The sequence below is a fragment of the Pongo pygmaeus genome, chromosome 12, assembly GCF_028885625.2.
Source record: "Pongo pygmaeus isolate AG05252 chromosome 12, NHGRI_mPonPyg2-v2.0_pri, whole genome shotgun sequence".
NCBI classification, from domain to species: domain Eukaryota; kingdom Metazoa; phylum Chordata; class Mammalia; order Primates; family Hominidae; genus Pongo; species Pongo pygmaeus.
The window spans coordinates 128,861,059-128,886,671 of NC_072385.2; the positions used below are offsets into that span (position 1 = coordinate 128,861,059).

Here is a 25,613-nt window from a genome sequence, read left to right on the forward strand (position 1 = left end):
TTATTAGATAGGCCTGTATGGGCCAACTGAGTCAAACCTGAAAAGACAGAGACAGTGTGGTTGGTTCAAGCATAGACTGTTCCGTTCTTTTCGCTCACGGTCCAGGGCTCTCAGGAGACATCTCTCTAACATAAGGTCACAGTAGTGTTTAATAAGGGCTTATAATAAGAAGACTGAGCTTTTAAGTTTATTTTCAAAATGAACTTTTAAAAATTGGCTTTCCTTTTCATTTATTTGAAATGAATAAGGCAGTCTCTCAGGTGAAGAGGGTGGGGAAATACAGGAGTGTAGAATTTTGCTGGAATTTCTGGAATTAGCTATGTCCTCGGGCATTCCTGCTGCCTTGAGTGTGGAGCCTTTCATGTAGGTGGGGATGTGGCTGAAGGAAGGGAGGCTGGGTGTTTTGAAAACAAAATACTTTGTATTATCCTCAGGGCCTGATTCACTGAGCTGTGTGCAGGAGAATTAGGAGAATTTACTTTTAAAAGAAATTCTTGGTAACTGCAGGCTGTGGCAGCTTGGTTCCAGCATGCAGCACCTACTTCAAATGGTTTTCCAGAGAAATGCCGGTGTGTCTCCAGCTGCAGCTGCCGCTCCTGCATGGTTTGTGTTTTCTCTGATGCTCAGGCACCAAATGCTTTAGCCTCTGAGGACAGCAGAGAGGAGGAAACAAAACAGTCATGTTGTCTGTGTAACTGAAAGAGCAGCCACTAACATTCAGCAGGAGAGAGTGCCTTCTAAATACATTTGTAAAAAATACTTCTCTTTCTATTCCTTTAGCTAAATATGGTGTGTGTGGTGCCTGAGTACTCTCCAGTAGGATGTGTAGCTCATCTGTCTATCATCTGCCTATTGAGAGAGATTTTAAGGAACTGGCTCACAGGATGATGGGGGCTGGCCAGTCAGGGTAAGAACACAAGCTGGAGTCCCAGGAAGAAGATGTTGCAGTTTGAGCCCAAAAGCCGTCCGCTTGGTCGAATTTCCTCTTTGGGGGAAAAGCACTCTTAGTTCTAATAAGGCCTTAATTGATTGAAGGAGGCCCACCCACACTGTGGAGGGCAGTCTGTTTACTAAAATTCCACTGGTTTAAATGGTAATTCCATCTGAAAACACCCTCCCAGAAACATTTAGAATAATGTTTGACCAAATATCTGGGTATCCATGTCCCAGTCAAGTAGACACAGAAAATTAACCATTACATGTGGCTTAGCCTACATTTAAGTGAAGACTTTCATCATTTTTTAAAGTCCCAGATCCATTGAGCAAAACAGGTCTTTTGAGCCATGTTTTTGCTGTCATGAAAGCAGGGATAAACCATCTTTACCTGCCACCGATGAGCTTTGCAAAGATTAAGAGAGTTTTTGAGCAAATAAACTCATCCTATACAGAATGTGAGCCAAATCCTCAGACAGCCAGGTGTTCACAGGTAAAATAGAGCTAATCTCAAAACATCTACTTTTTGAATGTTTTTATATTAGCAATAAAATAATAATCCATCCATTCACCCATGTAATTTCTTATATTTTATTTTTTAGGCAAGCAAAAAGGATGTGTGATATAAAATATTGTCTTCCAATTAGACGTTGAAATGCACAAAATGTAAGGATTGAAATGTCACTAAATCAAATGTTTAACATCTTTAAGAACCTTGGTACCCAGTACCCACCAAGGCTACTCGTGGTGTGGAAACTTTCAAAGTAAGCCTGCTGTTTAAACACATGCTACTTTTACAAAGAAGTTGCTGTCAATTTTACTTTGAGGAGTGTAGCTATTTTTAAATAAGATCTCAATAGAATTCCTAGCCGCATGTGGCTGAGACTTGTCTGGAGATGACGTGCTTCTCCAGCTGTTGTAAGAGGATAACTTTTCAAAATGCCCACCTCACTTCTCTTTTTGAGCCTCTCTCTAGCCTGGAAGGGTTTCTTATTTGATTATGATGCTCTAGGTAGTTTGTCAGCTGAAGGAGAGCTTCATGTGTTGAAGACAAAAGAGGTTACTGCACTTAGGACCCTTGATTACAAAATGAATTGAAAAGCCACCGTCTTCTTGTTACAGGACTGCTTAACCATAACGATTCTCTTTCTGATCCTTTACTTTAGCTATTTTCTGCCAAAGCAAAGGGTGATGCCTATCTGCCTGCAGTTCCTCACCTTATCACTCACTATAATCCATTCCTGTGCCGCAATGCCGTCTGCAAGACAGGCTGCTGCCTTTATGGCTGCTGCTAGGGGACAACAAGGTCATTATTTTCATGGCCAGTTTTGCTGTATGTTTTAAAACAATATTCATGGTAGCCTACTACTCTGTATCTATTTATCCAGGGTGATCAACAAATATGAGGCAGGAAAAAGATACATCAATATCAATGATGTCAGAGTGGTGTTCAAATACGATAGAACAATATGCTTGACATGAATTTCCTTACAATATGAAAACAAACCAAAATAAAAGTAAACCAATCTGTAATTCTCATTCTTGATATGTATCTTTCTTTTACTGTCTCATAGATCTTAGAAGAGTTGGGCTACTTAGCTGAGCAAGAGGGCATTACTCTGGATCTCAAGGGTATCCACCACGTAGCGTCTTCTTAGGTCACTTGTAGACTGTGTTTTGCAATGTCTCTCCTCCAGGCACATGGATGAGTTCCTTCCTCCGCTGTCCTGACATACCTTCTCTGAACATATATTTACCTAAGCTGATTCATACCCATCCTTGAAACTGAGCTCCAGCATCACTGCATTCAGAAAACATTTTCTGACTCCACATTTGATTTGGACACCCTTTTTATACTTGGTTTCATAGCCTCCTCTTCTTTCATCTCAATAATGTTTTATCACCGGCCTATCATCATGGTCATTGCATTGTGAACATAGCACAGAAAGGGATGCTGAAACTGGTGGAGAGTGTAGACTTTACAGTTTCTACCTTGTAATAAGAAGATCTATTTTAAGAGTGCAGACAAGCTTACTATGAAATCTTCTTGTGTTGTTGAAACTATTATCATTAGAAAACATTCCTGTTTAACCCCATTGATATTTTCTGCTGCCTGGTATAAAACAGCTGCTTTATTTCAGTTGTTTGTCTGTTTGTTATGGTTGGCATTTGCCCACCATAAATTTAATTGCTTCTTTCTTTAGATTTAAGTATGTCTACCTAAACTTTCCTATATTTATTTATTATTTATTTATTTTATTTATTTTTTTGAGACGGAGTCTTGCCCTGTCTCCCAGGCTGGTGTGCAGTGGTGTGGTCTTGATTCACTGCAACCTCTGTCTCCCAGGTTCAAGCGATTCTCCTTCCTCAGCCTCCCAAGTAGCTGGGATTACAGTCACATGCCACCTTGCCCAGCTAATTTTTGTATCTTTAGTAGAGATGGGGTTTCGCCATATTGGCCAGGCTGGTCTTGAACTCCTGACCTCAGGTTATCCACCTGAGACCTCGGCCTCCCAAAGCGGGATTAGCTACTGTAATCCCGAGTAGCTGGGATTACAGGTGTGAGCCACCATGCCCCGCCTCAAATTTTTCCTTTAATAGGATGATTTAGTCCATTCATATCCATCATAATTACTTAATGAGTTTCTCTTATCTCATTCTTTAACTTTCTTTTTATCCTGTTTTTCTTCTTGCTTTCTGTCTTACCTTCTCTTAGAATGATTTTTTTTCTCCTTCATTCCGTTTCCTTTATTGATTTCTGTGCTCTGTGCACTAATTTTCTCTTTCTGTTGGCTATTAAACTAATCTTAAACATTTCTACTTAACTTGTCGAAATCTAAATTAAATCAATAGTTTTGTCTTTTTATTTGAAAATAAAAGAAGCTTTTGGTCATTTATACTACAAAATTAAAAAGCTTTTACTCTACTGTATTATAATTTCAAAATTAATATCAAGTTCCTTCTAATAGATTATTCCTGAGCCAAAGTAAAAACACATTTCTATATAGATCTCTTAATTTGCAAAATTAATGATTTGAAATACCCCTGCTTAACAGTCAGTAATTCAGGTCTTTATGACTTACGTGAAAATGTCCCTCATTATCACAAAAGGTTTATGTCTTGAAGACCATAGTTTTATAGCTTCTTGTTACAAATTTTTGAGTGTTCTGATTCCGAACAATTTTTGGTTAGGGCATAAAAATTGTATTTGGGCTGTGATTAAGTTCACTTAAGCTGAAGGCTAGTCTGTTTTAAACTGGTAATAGCCAGAGTTAAGACCTCGGTATTAAGCAAGGAGTTTTCTTCAAGATTCATCAATGAGGAAAATTTGTGAATGACCATATGTTTAAATTTGCCTTTTTGTAGAAAAAACTAAATAATTCATTATAGTTTGCTGCTTTGAGGCACATGAAGATGCCGTTGGAAACTGTGCAAGGATATGTGCTCAGTGACCGTTAGTGGCACAGTGACAACCAGGATGGCACAGCCCAGGTCCCACAGAATGTGCTCAGCCAAAACACTGAACCAGTGTGGAGCCAGGCCTAACACATCTTCTAACCCTTCAACAAAACTTGCTGGTGGTTTGCAGATATGCCGCCTCCTTTCATCGGCAATCCAAATGACCTTTGATCTCAGATCGAGAAGTGAAGACAATTGGTTTCTGCTGAAGGAAAAACACTGTTGTTCTGCCTTGTTGGTGCCGTAGGAGAGAAAGAGAGCAATGATATTTAAAAGTAATAAACTGTGTGTGCAGAGAAAATGACTTCGCTCCCTGTGGTGCATTCAGCGCGTTACATAGTAAACTTTCATTTGCAGAAAACATATTACCTTTTACACCAAATGTCGGAATCTCACGTGGTAGTTATTGAACATTATTTTATATGCTTTTCACTTTGACATCTCTTGGCTTCAGCTTAGAGGACTAGTTTATCAGTGACACATCATGGCAAATTAATAGGTACAGATAAAACCTTCCATAAATATTCATTACATCTCATTACTGCAAATTAATGAGATATTTTAAAATTAAGCTTAGTCACATTTGGTACTGAGGATCTTGTTTTAATATGTGATGCTCAGAGATAAATTATAATCTTGAAAAGGATTGAGCTTATTATGAAAAACTTTTAGATAGGCATTGTAGTAACAATTTAGATAAGGACTAAGAACTATTATACCTGATTTTAGAAATGATGAGAAATTCTCTTTATATCTCCATACTTCTAAACCACTTGAATAACATTTTAACTGTTCTCATATAATATTGCAAAGCAAAGAACTTCTTATGCAGGATACCGTAATGCGTTTCAACAAATTCAGAAAATATATCTGTACTTAAAAGTGCCTGCCATAATAAATAAAATTTAATAGTAAATATGATTTTTTTTTTGCACAAATAATGATTTGGCTTGGTTTTTAAAATCTGCTTTAAGAACCTGAGCAAATATTCCAGGATTTTTTAGGAAAATAAATGCATATAGGATAAATTTCATAAACCAGTCAGAATGAGTTTCACCCTGTTAGTGAATTTTGCAGTTCTCTAAGTGGTGACTAAGTGGTAACTATGCATCTGCGAAGGCCTCAGGTTCTATTCTAGTGAGTAACACAATGAAGGCCATCCCCATCCTGCTGGGACCTGAGAAGATCATGCAGATTGCATTTGAATTGGGTTATTTTTATGTAACTTGGTTCTCACACACTCTCTTCAGACACATATTCTTTTAAAAATTGATTTTTAAGAGACAGATCTCCCTATGCTGTCCAGAATGGAGTGCAGTGGCTGTTCACAGGCACATTCATAGAACCTCAAATTTCTATGCTCAACTGATCTTCTTGCCCCAGGCTCCTGAGTAGCTGGGACTACAGGTGCACATCGCCATGCCTGGCTAGCTGTAGCTTATCGAAAAACCTCACTTCTGCTGTTTCTTGACTTATTTCAAGAAGATTGTAGCATTCTTGTTTTTCTGATATAACTGCTCCTATGTAACATAAAGGAAGAGCCTTTTGTCAGCACCTCTTGATAGGCACATTTGACGGTCTTCTTTCAGTCAGGCACGCGACAGGCACTGCGGCCTCACATGAGAATCAGATCAACCATCCTACGCACACTGATAATGAAATTCACCCTTCATGCAAGATTTTGTTATCGAACTGTATTCATCATCTAAGTTCGTTTCTCCAAAATATACATTTTAGTCCAAATGAAAAAAATACCCAGAGTCAAATGGGTTCATTTAAGTTCATTCCTCCAAAAAATAAATTTTAGTCCAAATGAAAAAATATCCAGTCAAATGCCCTAAAACGAAACAAATTCTCTTGAGCTCTCTGAGACCTTTTTTCCCTCATCTGAAAATGGAAGTTACCTGATTAGATAATATCTGAGCTATTTTCTAGCTTTAACATTCTATTATTCTAATTATATTTAATGTTAATAGTGTTAGGAAGCATAGTTTTTATATGTTTTATTACATTTACTTGTCTGATATCTTCTAGAGGAAAATAATTTTTACTCTTTGGCGTTTAAATCCTTATCCCTTCATTCATTAAATGTTTACATAAGTAGCACCTCTAGAATATAAGTTCACGGGAGAGCAGCTTTACATGTCTGGTTGACTTTTGTGTCCCTAGGACTCAGAACGAGGCCAAACATGCAGGAGGCATTTCCGGAACAGAGGGTGAGTGAGTGTGAGTCTTCTATAAAAGATTCAGAGATAATTACATTTGGTCCTTTTTCATGAAGCATTTATAATCAAGTAGAAACGGTAAGAAACTTACAAAAACAGCCATTATAGCAGAGATTGCGTGGTGGATGTTGTCAAGTCATTGAGACAGAGTATAGAGAAAGCAGAAAGCTACCCACCATCCCCCAAGCAAAAACTCTGAAGAAGATAATTTGGGTTTGTAAGGCATGAACTCCTGAACTCCAGGATAAGGAGTTTGAAATCTAGAGAAATATCTTGCCTATTGTTAACTTCTGTTGCTTTGTTTTAGAATCAGCTTACTTGATACCGTCAAAAACAAACAAAACCCCATCGAAAAACAAACAAAAAACAATCAGAGTACTTGTGGAATGCAGTTGAATACACAGGTCAATTTTGGAAAAACTGGTATCTCTCTCATATTATGTCTCTTTATGCATAAGCATGTTTTTACCTTTTAATTTATATGGACTTCCTTTAACGTGTTCAATATAAAGTTTCATTCTTCTCTGTAGTATATTTACACATGCATTTTAAAAATATATTGTTAGTTACAAATACATTTTTCTATTATAAATGACAAACTTGTGATATGTTTGCTATTTCAGTATAAAAATCCTATTACTTTAAGTATTAATCTTATAGTGTGTAACCTAGCATAATTTCCAATATTCTAGAGATTTGTCTGTAGAAGTTTTTGGGACTGCTATCTAAACAATCATATTATGTGTGAATAATGACCATTGTGTATTTTCCCTTTTCGATTCTCACACATTTTGTATATTCTTTTTCCTTTCCTTACTAGAAGACCCATATATATTTTTAACAGGTGTGGTGAAACTGGGAAGCTGGTATTGTTTCTGACTATATTAATAATTTTGTTTTATTATTTCATATGTTTTCGGTAATTCCTTCTACAGATTATTGAAGTGCTCTTCTTGTAGTTTTCTGAAAGTTTTTTATTATAGGTTGTCTTCTAATACTTGAATCAGTTTTACAGATTCATACTTTTCAATAAAATTTTCTGTGTTTCCTAGGTTTTAAAATGCACTGGCACATTTTTTCATAATAGTCTGTTATCATATTAGTCTTTATTATATGCAGTGATAATTCCCATTTTCATTTCTAGTATTGGTTATTTGCACATTTTCTCTTTATTTTTACTTTGACCATCATTGCCAGAGGTTTGTCCGTCTTATTACACTTTGAAAACAAAGAATCTGGCACTGTGAATGATCTCAATTGTACCTTTGTTTTCTATTTTATGAATATCTGCTTTCATACTATTACTTCCTTTTTCCTGCATCTTTGAGTTTATTCCGCGGCTATTTTGCTTACTTCCTGTACCGGATGCCTGACTCATTAATTTTTAGTCATTCTTATTCACCCATATAACTATGTTTGCTTTAAATATACGCTTAAGGCACTCTTTAGTTGTATCCCTGCTTTTTTGGTGTGTAGCACTTTTATTATTATGTGCCTTAAAGTATATTTTATTTCAATTGCTTAACATATATGATATTTGGAAGCATGTTTTTAAATTTGTGAGTGCGTATTTAAGAGCTATGGTTCTTAAAATGTGCCCCCTTGATTAGCAACATAAGCATCATCTGAGAACTTGCTAGAAATGCAAATATGGGCCTCACCTTACACTTCCTAAGGCAGAAATTTGGTTGGGTCCAAAAAATGTGTTTCAAAAAGCCATTCATTGGAGTTTGATATACAGTAAAGAATCAGATTATTTGTTTTAAAAATAGATACTTGAAAGCAGAGAGTATGCACTGAATAATATTGACTTTAAAAGTCATTTTATATTTGATAAGTACCCCCTTTTTATAAATGTGCTTTGTGTGCTTCTGAAGAATATGCACCTTCCAATCATTAGATGTGTAGTATATATTCATTGTACCAAGAAGGTTAATTGTGTTGTTTCGAACCTACTACATCTGAATGTTTTTCTCTCCATCCATTCTATCAATAAATGAGAGAATGAATAAAAACCTCTGACATGATAGATTTTCCAATTTCTCCTTTTTACCTGTCATGTTTTATCTCACATACTTTGAAGGTTCATTATTATATGGGTTTTTACTTTTCTTTTAGAAAACAATTATGTTGAGACATAATTTTCATATTATGAGATTAGCCTATTTACAGTTTACAATACAATAATTTAACATAGACAGTTATGTAACCGTCACAATAATATCATTTAAAACAATATCACCAGCTTTAAAACTTTGGGCAATCTCTTTCCATTTGTTCCTCCAGCAAAACTAGTTAACCATTAATCAAGTATTTATCCCTAAAGATTTGTCTATTTTGGATATTTCATATAAATGGAATCATATGAAATGTGGGGTTTTATGTCTGGCTTCTTTCACTTAACAATGTTTTCAAGGTTCATGTAGACTGCTGCATGCATCAGTGCTTAATTCCTTTTCATTGTCAAATAATGCTCTATTGTATAGATTTACCGTATTTTGTTTATTCACTTATGGGTAGATATTTGGATTGTTTTCACTTATTGACTTTATGAATAATGATGCTAACACTAGTTGTGTGCAAGTTTTTGTGTGGACAAATGTTTACATATCTCTTGGTCTAGCAGTGCAACTTCTGGGTAATATAGTAACTCTGTGTTAAGCATTTTGAGGAACTACCACAGTGTTTTTCGAAGTGCACCATTTAGCAGTACATGAGGGTTTCAGCTTCCTTACACCCTGACCAACACTTGGTTTTGGTCTGTGGTTTTTATTACAGCCTTGCTAGATCATGTGAAGTGGTATGTCATTGTGCTCTTGATTTGCATTGCTCTGATGACTGAAGATGTTGAGCATCTTTTCATATGCTTATTAGCCAGTTCACGTTTTTGGTGAAATGCCTACCAAAAGTCTGGCTCATTTTTAAATTGGGTTCATTACTGAGTTGTGTATGTTCTTTATATGTCCTGGATGCAATTCAATTATCAGATACATGATTTGTAAATATTTTCACCCATTCTGTGAGGGTGTCTTTAATTTCTTGATAGTGTCCTTTAAACATAAACATCTTTAATTTATATAAAGTCCAATTTATCAATTTTTTCTCTTGTTGTTAGTACTTTTGGTGTCAAATGTAATAATTAATTGCTGAATCTGAGATTATGAAGACTAATGTCTATGTTTTCTAATAGTTTGATAGCTCAATAATTATTAAATTATTAATAATAATTAATGATGTAATTACTAATAAGGCTTCTGTTTGCAGTGTTCTCTACATGTCAACTGGATCAAGTTCATATATCATATCATTCACATTTTCTATATTCTTAAGGATTATTTAGAATACTTATTAAATTAGCTCCTAAGACAGTATGATATACCCTTTGACTTGTGAATATGTTTACATCACTTTTAGTTATTTAAATTTTACTTTATATATTTTGAAGCTACATTATTAGTTACCTATAAATTCAGATTTATTATATATTTCTTATAGAATATATTTTCATCATTATGAATTGCTTCTTGCCTTAAAGTCTACTCGTCTATTACTTTAATTATATCTCCTTTTAATGATTAGTATCGCGTATAAACTTTTGATCTTCTTATCTGCAATCTTTTGAGGTCATTATGTTTAATTTTTGTTCTAAAAGAAGTATAAAATTTTTATTTTAATACAGCCTATCAGTCATTGACTTTTTAAAGTATTTAATACATTTACAGTTAATATAATTGCTGACACATTTGAATTACCCCTAATTCTACATGCGCTTTTATACCTTTATTAAGGAACATACTTCAAAGTGAAAATCTCCTTGTAGTGTTTACATAAGCATGGGTTTATTGGCAATGAATTCTTTTACTTTCCTTTGGAAATGTTTTTGTCTTCATTTTTGAAGAATATTTTCACCAGGCGTATCCAGATCATCAGTTATTTTCTTTCAGAACTTTACATTTGTCATCTCTTTGTCATTATGCTTTCTTCATTCTGTGGAGAGTTAACCACAGGACATATTGTTGTTTCTTTGCAAGCAAAGACTTTTTAAATATTGTTTCTGCTTCATTCTTGTTATATTCTAACATTCCAATATCACAAAATATTAGACTTTTTCACAAAGCCTTATATATATTTCATCCTTTTTTCCCCCTGTATTTCTTCCTCCCCCTTTTTATTGTCTCTCTATACTTGATTTTGATATTTTCTACTAACTCTCTTCAGGATGGTCAAACATGCTAATAGCCCCATATGCATGGTTTTACTTTCAATTTATGATATGCTGCTGTTTTCTAATATCCATTTGTTTCTCTTTAATAATCCCAGAAGTCTAGTGGAATTCTTCATGGTTTCCTGAAACATTTTGATCATGACCACTTTTAAGTCTCTGATAACACTAATAACTGGATCACTGATAGCCTTACTATTGCTCTTGTCTCTTGGGGAATCACATAATTTTTGACAGAATCTTTCATCTTTTCTATGAAAAATTATAGAAGTCCAGATACTTTTTTCCAGAAAGCATTTTGCTAACTATGCCAGACAAATTAAGTGCAGATCATCTTAATTCTGTCAGGGAGTAAGTTGCCTAGAGGTTGGGTTTTTGTGTAGTGCTTGGTCTACTTACCATTCACCCTTTGTTCTAGAGTCCATTCTTTGGGGAGTTTCAACTAAATCCTCCAGTGTTCATCAGGGTCACTCTAGGCTGATAAGATCTGAGTCAAATTTTTACTTCCAGCATCATGAAATTCCCAGTATCTCTGCTTGGATTGTCAGCCTCTAATTGGTCATTTGCTTGTAATATAATCTCCCCCTTGGGCTACTCCGAAGTTTCATAGGTCATGAGTGGTAAAACAAGTCATACAGAAGTATTAGGTTTATTTCACCATATTTCCCTTTTCTTTTGTCTCTTGGCTCAAGTCCTGACTGCCTTTGCAGTTATTTGATGATTTCAAACAGATGTTTCTGTGCATTTTGTGAAGGTTTTTTTTATTTTCCTGGAACAACTTTAATCTGTTACAGATTATTTCTCATTGCTTAAAATTAAATTCTCTATTTTATTTATGTTAATTGTGATTACAGATGCTTTTGGAGTTTTTTTATCATTTTAATTTCTGCTTGTCCCCATTTTTAATTTTTGCATTTCTTTTGCTTGCATTTAGATTTAGTGTTTTTAAAAATATTACATTTTACCTCTTTACTGTTTGGAAGTTTTAATATTTTATCATTATTCTTTCAGTTTTTACCTTAAAATGTATAGATATTTACATTAGTGAAACATAAAATTAATACATACCTTCTTCTGTGTATTTTAAGATGAAAAATATTATCATATTCCTTTGGACTTATAAACAATTGCCCAGTACTTCAGTATAAAATATATATTTAAATCTATAAGTTAAGTAGTATTATTATAAATTGTTGTTTAAATAATAGAGGATAATGCCTTAGAGTCCCTTTTTAAATAATTCATTTTTTCATTTTTTTGTGATATTTCTTTTAAAACATTTTTTGAGTAAGGGTCCATTAAAAAAACTTTCTGCTTATCTGAATTTGTCTTTACTTTAGTGCTACTTAGAAAAAGATTTTTAAGGTGTACAAATTCTTGGGTCATAACGTTCACTGAAAATTTTATTTGTGAAATTGTTTTCGGCTGTCATTGTTAATCTTGAAAACCAGGTTGTTATTACACAGGTTAGCTGTTTCAAAAAAAATAGTTTTCTTGTTTTTGTTTGGTTTATAGACTTTTTGAATAACTTTTTATTTATCATGTTTAAGACTTTCAATTCTTAGATTTTTAAAATTAATTCTGAATAATATTCTTCCATGTGTCTTTACATATTGCCTCATTTTCATTCTCTTGTCTTCCCTCCTGGAATTTGAATTATGTTATACCTTTTCTTATTCTCTATGTCTATTATATTTTATAGTATTAATTTCCTTTCTACTATGTAATTAGAGATACTGTATTAGTCCGTTCTCATGCTGCTAATAAAGACATACCCAAGACTGGGTAATTTATAAAGGAAAGAAGTTTAATTGACTCACAGTTCAGCATGGTTGGGGAGGCCTCAGGAAACTTACAATAATGGTGGATGGTGAAGCAAACATATCATTGATCACATGGCAGCAGCAAGGAGAAATACTGGGCAAAAGAGGGGAAAGCCCCTTGTAAAACCATCAGATCTTGTGAGAACTCACTCACTATCATGAGAATGACAGCATGGGGGTAACCATCCCCATGATTCAATTACCTCCCAATGGATCCCCGCCCCCAACAACAAGTGGGGATTATGAAAAGTACAATTCAAGATGAGATTTGGTTGGGGCCACAGCCAAACCATATCATTCTGCCCCTGGCCCCTCCCAAATCTCATCCTCACATGTCAAAACACAATCATGCAATCACACCCTTCCAAAAGTCTGCCAAAGTCTTAACTCATATCAGCATTAACCCAAAAGTCCACAGTCCAAAGTGTTATCTGAGACAAGTCAAGTCCTTTCTGCCTATGAGTCTATAAAATCAAAAGCAAGTTAGTTACTTCCTAGATGCAATGGGAGTACAGGCATTGGATAAATACACCCATTTCAAATGGGAGAAATTGACCAAAACAAAGGGGCTATAGGCCCCACACAAGTCCAAAATCCAATAGGGCAGTCATTAAATGTTAAAGTTCCAAAATGATCTCCTTTGACTTCATGTCTCACATCCAGGTCATGTTGATGCAAGAAGTGAGCTCCCATGGCCTGAGGCAGCTCTACCTCTGTGGCTTTGCAGGGTACAGCCTGCTCCAGGCTGTCTTCCTGGCTGGCATTGAGTGTCTGAATCTTTTCCAGGTGCACAGTGCAAGTTGTTGGTGGAACTACTATTCTGGAGTCTAGAGGACGATGACCCTCTTCTCACAGATCCACTAGGTGGTGCTCCAGTGGGAACTCTGTGTGGAAGCTCCAACCCTATACTTCCCTTCTGCACTGCTCTAGCAGATATTCTCCATGAGGGTCCTGCTTCTGCGGCAAACTTCTGCCTATACATCCAGGCATTTCCATACATTCTCCGAAATTTAGGCAGAGGTTCCCAAACCTCAATTCTTGACTTCTGCACACTGGCAGATTCATCACTACATGGGAGCTGTCAAGGCTTGTTTGGGGCTTGCACCCTTGGAAGCAATGGTCTGAGCTGTATGTTAGCCCCTTTTAGCCACAGCTGGAGGGGCTAGCATTCAGGGCACTAAGTCCCAAGGCTGCACACAACAAAAGGGTGCTTTGAGCCTGGCAACCGTTTTTCCCTCCTAGGTCTCCATGCCTGTGATAGGAGGGGCTGTTGTGAATTTCTCTGACATGCCTTGGAGACATTTTTCCCATTGTCTTGATGATTAACACTTGGCTTCATGTTGCTTATGCAAATCTCTGCAACTGGTTTGAATTTCTCCCCAGAAAAGTGGTTTTCTTTTCTATCGCATTGTCAGGCAGCAAATTTTCCAAACTTTTATGTTCCACTTCCTCTTGAATGCTTTGCTGCTTAGAAATTTCTTCCACCAGATACCCTAAATCATCTCTCTCAAGTTCAAAGTTCCACAGATCTCTAGGGCAGGGGCAAACTGCTACCAGACACTTTGCATAGCAAGAGGGACCTTTACTCCAGTTCCAAACATGTTCCTCATCTTCATCTGAGGTGACCTCAGCCTGGACCTTATTGTCCATATTATTATCAGCATTTTGGTCAAAGCCATTCAACAAAGTCTCTAGGATGTTCCAAACTTTCCCACGTTTTTGTTTCTTCTTCTGAGCCTTCCAAACTGTTCCACCCTCTGCCTGTTACTCAGTTCCAAAGTTGGTTCCACATTTTCGGTTATCTTTACAGCAGTGCCCCACAACCCAGTATCAATTTACTATATTAGTCTGTTATCATGTTGCTAATAATGACATACCTGAGACTGGGCAATTTATAAAGGAAAGAGGTTTAATTGACTTACAGTTCAGCATGGCAGGCGAGGCATCAGGAAACTTACAATTATGGTGGAAGAGGAAACAAACATGTCTTTCTTCACATCGTGGCATTAAGGAAAAGTGCTGAGCAAAAAGAGGAAAAGCCCATCAGATCTCATCAGAGCTCACTCACTATCATGAGAACAGCAGTGTGGGGGTAACCAGCCCCATGATTCAATTACCTTTCACTAGGTCCCTCCTATCACACGTGGGGATTATGGGAACTACAATTCAAGATGACATTTGGGTGAGAACACAGACAAACCATATCACTGTACTAATCTATTTTCAATCTCAACAATTGTTTTATCAGCTGACTAACTCTTGCATTGATTAACAATTTTACCTAATACATTTTATCTCAAAAATTCCATTTTCTGTAGAAAAATAGAATTCTAATTTCTTTATCAAAACTCTATTTTCTGTAGAAAACAGAATTCTAATTTCTGTATCAAATGGGCCTGTTTATTTTATTTCCCAGCGATAATTTTTGGCACCCTCCTGAGTTTGTTTAAACATATTAAACCTACCTATTTTATATTCTGGGGACTATCGTATTTTCCTGCTTTGTGGATCTGATTCTAAAACTTTTTTTTTACTTATTTGACTTGCTTATTGTACTTTTTGCTTTAGTGGTTTGTGATTTTAAGACAGTGTGATTGTATTAATTGGAACTTTATCTTTGGGAACCATTTAAGAACTGGGTATAGAAAAGTGTTCCTCTAGAGAAAAAGTGTTACCTCTGCCAGATATCTGTTATCTCAGGGACACTTTATTACTTTGATTGGTTTTTTAGGACAATACATTAGAAGCAATTATATCTCCAAATAAATATGAAAGTCTTGTTAATTCCTAGTGATTGTTTTTCTTTTTTTTTTCTCTCTTCTAAAGGTCAAGTTCAAGACAGTCTTGCATCTCCATCTCTGATATGGTTTAGATATTTGTCCCCATTAAATCTCATGTTGAAATGTTATTCCAGTGTGGGAGGTGGGGCTTAGTGGGAGGTATTGGATCATGGCAGCAGACCTTTCATCAATGGCTTAGCTAGCACCATCCCCTTGGTGATGAGTGAGTTCTTGCTCGGGTAGTCCATGAGAAATCTAGTTGTTTAAAAGAGTGTGACACCTCCCACATTCTCTCTTTTCTTCCTGCTCTTGCTATATGATGCACCTGCTGCCCCTTCACCTTCCACCACAATTGGAAACTTCCCGAGGCCTCACCAGGAGTGGATGTTGGAGCCATGCCTGTATAGCCTGCAGAACCATGAGCCAACTACACCTGTTTTCTTCACAAATTGCCCAGTCTTAGGTATTTTTTAATAGCAATGCAATAATAAACTGATACAATCTCCCTCTTCATTTTAAAAGGATTGTAGATTTATGCAGATTCTTCTATCTTATCTTCTGTATTTCTGGAATATCAGATGTTTATTTGTATACCTCGAACATGCGGTTTCTTAAAGCCCAAGGAAAAGATAAATGTATCCAGGGAAAAGGCAATTTCAGTGGCTATGTGACCTTACTGGAATCATAATTTTATATCATTTATGACTCTGGTCTTGTGAAAATAATGTAACCCTTAAGATGGGGTATGGATTTCATGCATCACCACCATCTTACATACTTGTCATTTCATCATGTCATCCCAATCCTGTAAATTAGGTAGTAAGAATATCACTTTTAAAGGAAGAAAAACAAACACTTAAATAAATTAAATCTTTTTCAAGGTCAATGTCATATTAATTAGAATAATGATTTTAAAGTCAGGCTTCTAAAAAGCAATTAAATGCGTATTTTAAAAATTTAGAACTTCTTGTTTCTCTTTGTATTATGGCCAAAGTTGCGGTATCTAGAATAGTGCTTTGAGCATATTAGAAACTCAAAACATTTATCGGATATAAAGTGATTAATGGAAATACTTATTAAGATAATCCAAATAGTTTTTCCTGAATTCAAATAAATTTACATAAATAATACAGAAATCAAACTTCTTTACAGATTGTGAAGTTTTAGATAAATAATATCATGGAAACTATAAAAGCTGTATGTATATGATATCTAATGGTGGGTATTGCTTTATATTATTTGTGGGCAGGGAAGTAAAAAATGGTTGAAATTACATCTGTTATAGTTGAATTGTGCATCTCCAAATCCACGTATTGAAATTCCAACCATCATTATGTAATTATAAGATGTTTGAAGAAGTTTCTAATTTAAATGAGGCTGTCAGAGTGTGGCTTTAATCCAATATGACTGGTGTCTTTATTAGAAAAAAGAGACCACAGTGATGTACATACACAGAGAAATGACCAGGTAAGGATATAGCTAAGAGGCATATCTACAAGCCAAGGAGAGAAGTCTCTGGGGAAACTAACCCTGCCAACACTTTGATCTTGAACTTCCAACCTCTAGAACTGTAAAAAAATGTTGTTGTTTAAGTCACTCTGTCATATTTTATTAGATTACTTGGAGATGGGGCCTTTTGGAGGTACTTGGGGTTAGATGAAGTCCTGAGGGTAGAGTCATCACGATGAGTTCAGTGTCTTTACAAAAAGAGACACAAGAGGTTTTGTTTCTTCTCTCTTTAACTCATGAGAATACAGAAAGAAGGCAAGTGTCTGCAAGCCAGGGACAGAGCCTTCACCAGGAAAACAAATCAGCCAGCACCTTCATTTTGGACTTTCCAGCCTTTAGAGCTGTGAGAAATAAATTCCTGTTACTTAAGCAACAGTATTTTTTTAATGCAAATATTTGGTTATGGCAACCTGAGATACTGTAAACAAGTAAACCCTGACCAAACCTAACATCCCTTCATTTAGAGAGTTTTCAAGTGTAGGTTCAGTAATTTATTTAAAATATTTGTTAAGTGCCTACTCTATAAGGATATAATATTGAACACAACAGATACTGTCATTTTTGTTGTAGAATGTATAATGCATTAATAAATATAGCCCTATATAAATTGTTAATTACTTTAACTTACTTACAAAATTGTTATCACTATGATTGGATTTTGTAATTATTATATATTCTCATCAACTTCTTTCTTTTTTTTTTTGAGATGAAGTCTTGCTTTGTCACGCAGTCTGCAGTGCAGTGGTGTGATATAAGCTCACTGCAGCCTCCGCCTCCTGGGTTCCAACGATTCTCCTGCCTCAGCCTCCCAAGTAGCTAAGATTACAGGCATGTGCCACCACACCCAGCTAATTTTTGTGTTTTTAGTAGAGACGTGGTTTTACCGTATTGGCCAGGCTGGTCTCAAACTCCTGACCTCAGGTGATCTGCCCGCCTCTGCCTCCCAAAGTGCTGGGATTACAGGCATGAGACACCTCACCTGGCCAATTCCCATCAGCCTCTAATGAGCAGATGCAAAATGACCTCACAGATTGGCTTGGTTGAAAGTCTTTTGCATACTACAAAACTTCATTTGTCCCTCTATCCAGCATGCCATAGAGATTTCCAAAATGAAACAAATTTTATTAAAATAATTGTAATAATAACAACAAGATTATCCAATGCAAGGCCACACATCTTGTATCAGGTATTTAACTAGGCTCTTTATATGGATTACTTATGTTAAATCCTCATCATAATCCAAGAGTTAGTATTTGTATAATCTCCACTTTACAAATAGTAAAACTACTTAGAGAATTCAAATAATTGCTTAAGTTTGTATGGGTCGTAAATGGTGACTCTGGAATTCAAACTGGAGCAGTCAGATCCAGAGCCTATGATCTTAAGAATTCTATTATTCCTAAATTTACGAACACTTAGTTGTTCATAAACAAAGAGACTAAAATATTGTTGGTGAATTCGAGATCATGAATATAAATTGTTCTATCCATAGTATTCCAGAAGTCATGTAAATGTCAATATTCTCTTTATTTGATATCTTGTATTTAAGTTTTATTGTGGTAATCATACAATTTATATGATGTTTATTTTATTTCCTTTTATTTTGGAAAACCATCCTCCCTTTTCTTCCCAAAATATCATGTTTCTCAAATACAATTTATCTACCTCGAGGTTCTGAACATAATACTCTGGGAATTAAATATCATAGGAGGAAGCTGTGATGTCCAGATTTGGTCAATTGAGCTCATACAGAAACAGTCATAGCAATTTGCTGACAGGCAAAACACTATTACCTTAATTCAGTGTTATTGGTTTAGGCAGTTCAGATTATTTGCATGAAATTTTAAATCCTTGGAGACCCAGGAGCGCCCTTAGAAAATACTGTTTAATCAATTCTTTTTGAGAGAAGTTTTTTAATTTTTTTTTCAAACTCCTTCACATGCTTCTGAACTCTGCAAAACATCCTAATAGAGTCTAAGATAACTTTGTTTCACCATTAATGGAAGGCTTTCTATCTGACAAGCTTAAAATAAATTTCGATATGGCTACATTCCATTTGAAAACTTGGAATGAAGTAGGTAGTGGACAATACACTGCACTTAGAATCAGAAAAATAAGGTTCTGGCAAAACCTGACTGTTAACTACCAGGTTACACTAGTCCTTAACTAGTCATGTGCACTAGTATTAGATGGGCCAGGACCAGGAGTCAGGGGTGGCTGTGGGGGACTTGTGTTGAGCATTGTGCTTGGTGCCACCTCCTAGCCACTCTGCTTACTTTCCCCCGGCCTGCTCAGGTTCGCATTTACCCTTCACCTCCTGCCTTAGCTTTCAGAGGGTCCACGCAATCCTCTTGTAATTTATTTTTCTTCACTATTATTTAGAATAGCAATATTATAAATAATAGATTTTGAATATTTGGATTTCAGAGTAGTTTTTATGTATGTTAATTTAATTTTCTTAAAATTAACTCACAGATGCTTAGAATCAGGATTAATATCAGAATCCATTCATGGATTGACATCTGCTGGGTGCACGGGTGAATCAGAATTGCTCAGGAGATAGAAAAGTATTTTTGCTGTTGTTTGCCTGGTTGGAATTTTATTTTTTTATCTTTTTATTTTTTTTTTTAGATTTAGAGACCTCCACTTACACTCCTACCTGAGATAAAATATTTTCTGTTCATCCTAGGAAACAATAACAGAAAATGTTCTTCAAGTTTTAAAGGATGAATGATTGGCTGGAGATCAGGAATGAGAAAACATTTGTATAAGCTTCCCTGCTTGTATACCGTGTTTGGTATAATAAGAATATTTTATTAGACTAGCAGTGACAATTGTGCATGCTGAGTAGGTGTGGAGATGTAGATTACTTCGTGCTCCATATGTGACTTCAAAAGTCGCTTTTCGAATTACTCTCAGTTGTAACCTTGGCTAAATAAAGATTGTGACTCATATAGACAGCTTCCTGCTAATGTAGTTTTAAACCGTAGAAACTTCTTGCTATTAAAATACTTTTCATTTTTCTAAAGTTATTATGCTAGATCTCCTGCTTTCCCTTGCTGTTTATAAGTCCATTAAGGTTTAAAGCAGAGTTGGACTAGTCTATAACTAATTCAAAATGTTCAGGCTTGACATCTCTGACAAAAGGCATAGTATTCTTTGCTGTTCCTTTGGTTCAGCAAGTAATGCTTAAAGATGAAACAATCTTGCAATGAAAATAAATATACAACTCAATATATCAAACAGACCCTACAAAAATGCTGGTTAATGTTTTAAATGTAAATCAAACAGAAACATAAAATTTTCCTTAAAATACAGATTTCTGAATTATGGAAGCAGAAGTTTTGCAAAATGCTTGACGGCCTCTGAAAGCCATTTGTAGCACTTGCTAAACAGTTAATTTTTTTCAAATGCTGTAATAATAAATTATAACAAAATTTTGGCATATCTGATTTGTGAAGAAATTAAAAAATGAAAAGGAAAAGAAAACCTACAGGCTGGGAGAGAGTAAAGGAGAAGGCAATTCCAATCTCAAAAAGAGCTTAGTCCCATTTGATAAAATTTAGTGATTGGGTTTATTTTATTTCTCTAAAAAAAGGGTAGGAAGAGACTATTCATTGAAAGAACGGTGACAAATCTACATCATTTTCTTAATGACTACTTCCTCATCATGTTGCTTTATTTCCCAAACTTACTACCATTGCCTGATTTGATGTGGTCTAACTAGCAGTTATGGCAATCAATATGACTTTTGACCAACATTTTCTGAAATGAGGGTTTAGTAATACACCAACATTGTAGATATTTGAAAAAATAAAATAAATAAAACAAGGGAAAACATGGCAATTTCATTTCTTTGAATTCAGAGCTGTGGTCGTAAAACCTTTCAAGAAAGTACAAACAGTTATAAAATATAACCAAAATAAAAATATTCTGGAAGACAGAGGAGTGTTGTAAAAATACCGAATTTTGTTAATCCATGTGAACTCCAGCAATTTCATTTTCATTGTTTTCTTTTTACCTTGGGTCATGCAGGGCTTCCGGAGCACCAGGCAGTTTCCTAAGTGTTATCATGGCTTTGTATGCTGGGGTTGGTAAGTTGTAGGAGAAAGCTCTTTGGACATCCTGTAGAGTTTATGTATCTGGTGAACACAAAGCATAATCAATGTCTCCAACAGATCTTCTTTAAAAACTTCTTTAAAAAGCATGTGGGCACTGCTTATGAAGCATGCTTTAAAGCTTAGTATTTAGTTCATCTTTTTTACTCCCAGTATTTTAAGCGTGTAGATCTGTTCAGATTCAACTGGGATTGCTATTATTACATTCAAGTCAAGAGTATTGAGGTCAGAGATATCTGTGTTTACAACCTGGCTCAGCTGATTACCAACTGTGTGGAAAGTTTCTTAATCCTTGTCAGTCACATGCACCTGCCTATATAACAATATTTATTTTTGCATTGCTGTTACTACTAATAGATAACAATGAAACTTTCTTTGCATAGTTGTCATTAGGGTTAAAAGTCATTTCATTTATGGAAGCACTTCTCACCATGACTGATTCATGGGAATATTTCCACATACAGAAACTATTGGTTTTATTCCAGAATCTTGATTAAAATTGAAAGCAATGATTAAGCCATCAAAGGGGAAAGTTTTTGTTCATGCTACCAAACCGCAGAAAAGAAGTATCAAGGGAATTTCTGAGTACTCTGAACCTGGGGGTGAGATGATTTATTTTGAGTTTTCTGCCCCTTGGCTGTTGGTCATGCTCCCTGAGGGTGGAAGACTGTTTGCATGACAGTGAGCACAGCCACAGATGCTGTGGTTTCTCACCTTCTAGCTTCATGAGTGAAGATGAAAATGGATCTACTCCACCAGTTCTAGTTTGAAAAACTCTCTAGAAGACCTCCAATGACGCTTAGTCTTAGACCATGTTAGGCCACTGAAAGATGTCATACTCTAGATCATACATCCATCCAGCCCTGTGGCCAAGAAGCTTATGATTGTTACCAGAGTGAGGAACAAGAGGAGGATACCGGGTGAACTCGAACAACCATCACTGTGCTCCTTTAATGAAACCTGATGATCACGCCATTCTTATTCCAATATCTCTTGTTTGTTCCATCAGAAACTTCTGGGGTTACACAACTGGAGAAGAGGATATGCACTAGCAATGATAACACCATCAGAAGTTCCTTGACGTGAAAAGAATGCTGAACTTAGGATGGTTTTTAGTTTGCTCAGCTACTCTCCCACTCAGAATTTTCTCATCCCTCTAAGTCCCTAAATCTTTAAAATGAGGATAATTGTCCTTGGACCATCTCACATAATTATTACAAAGATAGAAAAACAAATATGATGGATTTTTAAAGGTATCTGGTGCTATATAACAAATCACCTTAAAATTATGTGACTTCAAATGATGGGACTGTGGTTCATGCTACCAAACCACAGAAAGGAAACACTGAGGGAATTTCTGAGGACTCTGAAGCTGGGGATGAGACGATTTATTTTGAGTTTGCTGCCCCTTGTCTTTTAGTCACATTCCATGAAGGTGGAAAGCTGTACCATGTATGCAGCTATACCACACATGCAGCTTCACTGCACACATGCAGGTTTAGCAGACATGCAGCTATACCTGACATACAGCTGTACCACACATGCAGCTGTACCACACATGCAGCTGTACCACACATGCAGCTGTACCACACATGTGACAGAAATAATGTATTGTCTTTGACATGATCTACAGGCCAGGAATTTGATGGGGCGTGACCATGCATTTCTGGCTTCAGATCTCCCATGAGGATACAGGCAGACCATGTTGTGCAAGGATGCTGTCGTCTTGAAATCTTCCTCACTCCCATTGCTAGGGCTTGGACTGGGGGACTGTCATGTTATGTGTATTTTACTGCAGTTAATAAAATAAAAATATATGTACTATTTTTTGAATGTTTGTTCCTTCCAAAACTCATGGTGAAATCTGATTGCCACTGTGATGGTATTAAAAGGTGGAACATTTCAGAGGTGGCTAACCCATGGGGACCCTGTGGATGGGATCTGTGCAGTTATAAAAGTGTGAGCTTGGTCCTTCTTGCCATCTCTTATCCTTTGCCAGATGCTGGCAACTTGATCTTGGACTTTCTAGGCTCCAGAATTGTGAGCCGATAGATATCTGTTCATTATAAATTACTCCGTCTCAGGTATTTTGCTGTAATACCACAAAACAAACTGAAAGAGTGCATTAGAAATTTTACTCATGCAGAATTGTTAGATTAATGGAGTCATTTAGGAAAAGGAGATCACAGTGCAATGCTAAAAACAAGGGATCTGAAGACCTGAAGTCAGAGACCCTAGAATTTGACTTCCAGGCTTACTACTTACTTCGTGAATTTAGAAAAAAAAAAAGGTAATATCTCCAAACAATATTTCCTATTCTGTAACATGAAGATGCTGTTATCTAACTCTGAGAGAGAGAGAGGATTAAATGAGATAGTACACTACAAAATGCTTAAAATAGCATTTCACACTCAATATATTCTGTATATTTTTGTCAAAAAATAATAGCAGTATCTTTAAATGGGCATGATAGACCTTCTATGTTGCAGGTGATTTATTTAAGAAAAATTAAGTCAAGAAGAAAAGTCTGTGACATTGGAATCTGTTCATTTAAGAATAAGAGCACTTTGAGCTCATTTTATTATATTTATTTTTCAAATGTGCTGACTTTTATTTTTAACATGATGTTTTGTCTATTTACTTTTTGCTTCCTCGGCTTTGTAGCATGAGCAGACACAAATGCCTGAGGTGGCAACAGCCATACTGCACATGCAGCTGTGCCACACATACAGCTGCATCACACACGCAGCTTAACTGCAAAAATCCAGGTATACCAGACATGCAGCTGTACCACACATGCACCCATATCACACATGCAGCTTAACTGCAGACATGCAGGTATACCAGACATGCAGCTGTACCACACATGCACCCATATCACACATGAAGCTTAACTGCAGACATGCAGGTATACCAGACATGCAGCTGTACCACACATGCACCCATATCACACATGAAGCTTAACTGCAGACATGCAGGTATACCAGACATGCAGCTGTGTCATACATGCACCCATATCACACATGCAGCTTAACTGCACAAATGCAGGTGTACCAGACATGCAGCTGTACCACACATGCAGCTATGCCAGACATGCAGCTGTACCACACATGCAGCTATGCCAGACATGCAGCTGTACCACACATGCAGCTTAACTGCATACATGCATGTATGCCAGACATGCTGCTGTACCACACATGCTGCTATGCCACACATGCAGCTTAACTGTACACATGGAGGTATACCAGACATGCAGCTGTACCACACATGCAGCTGTACCATACATGCAGATTCCTTCACAGAAGGAAGTCAGAACACTTTAGGAAGCATCATGCTGTATTTTGTTAGCATGCTGGCCTTCTGTTTTCAAAGGTGTCTATTTTTTATATTATAAATAAAATAGACCCATCCCATTAATTCCATACAGCTTCCTGAAGGGCACCTGGTTAAACATTTACTATTAGACCTTCTTACCTCTAACTTTCTTTGTAATTTTTATCATAAATATTTACTATTGTCACCTGAAATTTACTAATAGTTGTTTTAGGTGATGGTGATGTCCTATTTTATAGTTTTGATATTTTAATTTTTAGCCAAATATAGACAGCACTATATTATCTCCAAAAGAAAAATAGTACTGAATTAGCAAACATTAACCCCCTTCTAACACTGAAATGTTATTCTTGATTTTCTTCTATATTTTTACTACTAAAAAAGACCAAAATATAATTGTGGAATATTTAATTTATATCACCAAACCGTCAGGCATTATTGAATGGAAGATCTCTTAAGAAAATATATAAACATGCTATTTTCAAAATAATGACTCTATGAGGAATAATAAGGACAAACTTTTCTAAATCAAATAGTCTTCATGTGATGTTGTGAAAAGAAATGCTGGTTTGTTAATCATGTCGGAACACAATAGGAGAAAGGTGGGGAACTTCACTTTTAAAATTTTTAATCCTCAAATCTATTTTAACCTAGAATATTTTGATTACATAAAGTGCCAAGCTACAATTCCAATAGTACTCAGTTAAATATATCTTTTAAATCCTCAAAATATCTCTAAAAGTTTTTTAGGGGTCTCAAAGATTAATTTTGTGAGAATTACATAGCATGTGGGGTCTTTATTAAGAAAGATTTATTGTTTATATCCTGTCTCTGGGAGTATCTTTTAACTAAACAATATTCCTTGATTTTGCTGAAATTAGACTTTCTAAATATAGTGATCATTCTTTATAAATCTAAATTCCAGTTTGTCATTGGATCCTAAGCTTGCAACTCATTATTTAATACTGAGCTTCTTAATGCAACATTTGAAATAAGCAAGAGATTCTCCTGCAGAGAAATTATATTTCCCCTACAGAAAATTCACTCATCAGGTGGAGTAGAATGTCTCTTAAGGCCACGGAGTGAGGAAGGGAGACAGGTGAAAAGGGTGATAGGAGATATTATTTTAGCTATTTTGCAACAATTTTAAAATTATATTTTCCAATACTTTAAAGCAATTTTTATCTAAGCTTCAGAAGCTTAGATTAAAA

The 25,613-nt window shown here is 35.8% G+C and overlaps 1 long non-coding RNA gene across 2 annotated transcripts in view; it reads left to right on the plus strand.

The window, feature by feature from the left end:
• Positions 1-22,892, plus strand: part of LOC129030750 (uncharacterized) — a 60,689-nt gene extending 37,797 nt beyond the window's left edge. The window contains exon 5 of one of the 2 annotated variants that reach the window (XR_008500745.1): positions 508-2,431. This is a non-coding gene — a long non-coding RNA (uncharacterized LOC129030750). Of the gene's footprint in view, positions 1-507; positions 2,432-22,078 lie in introns of those variants that run through there. The other variant, XR_008500744.1, reaches the window with a different exon arrangement.
• The last annotated feature ends 2,721 nt before the right edge of the window (positions 22,893-25,613 follow it).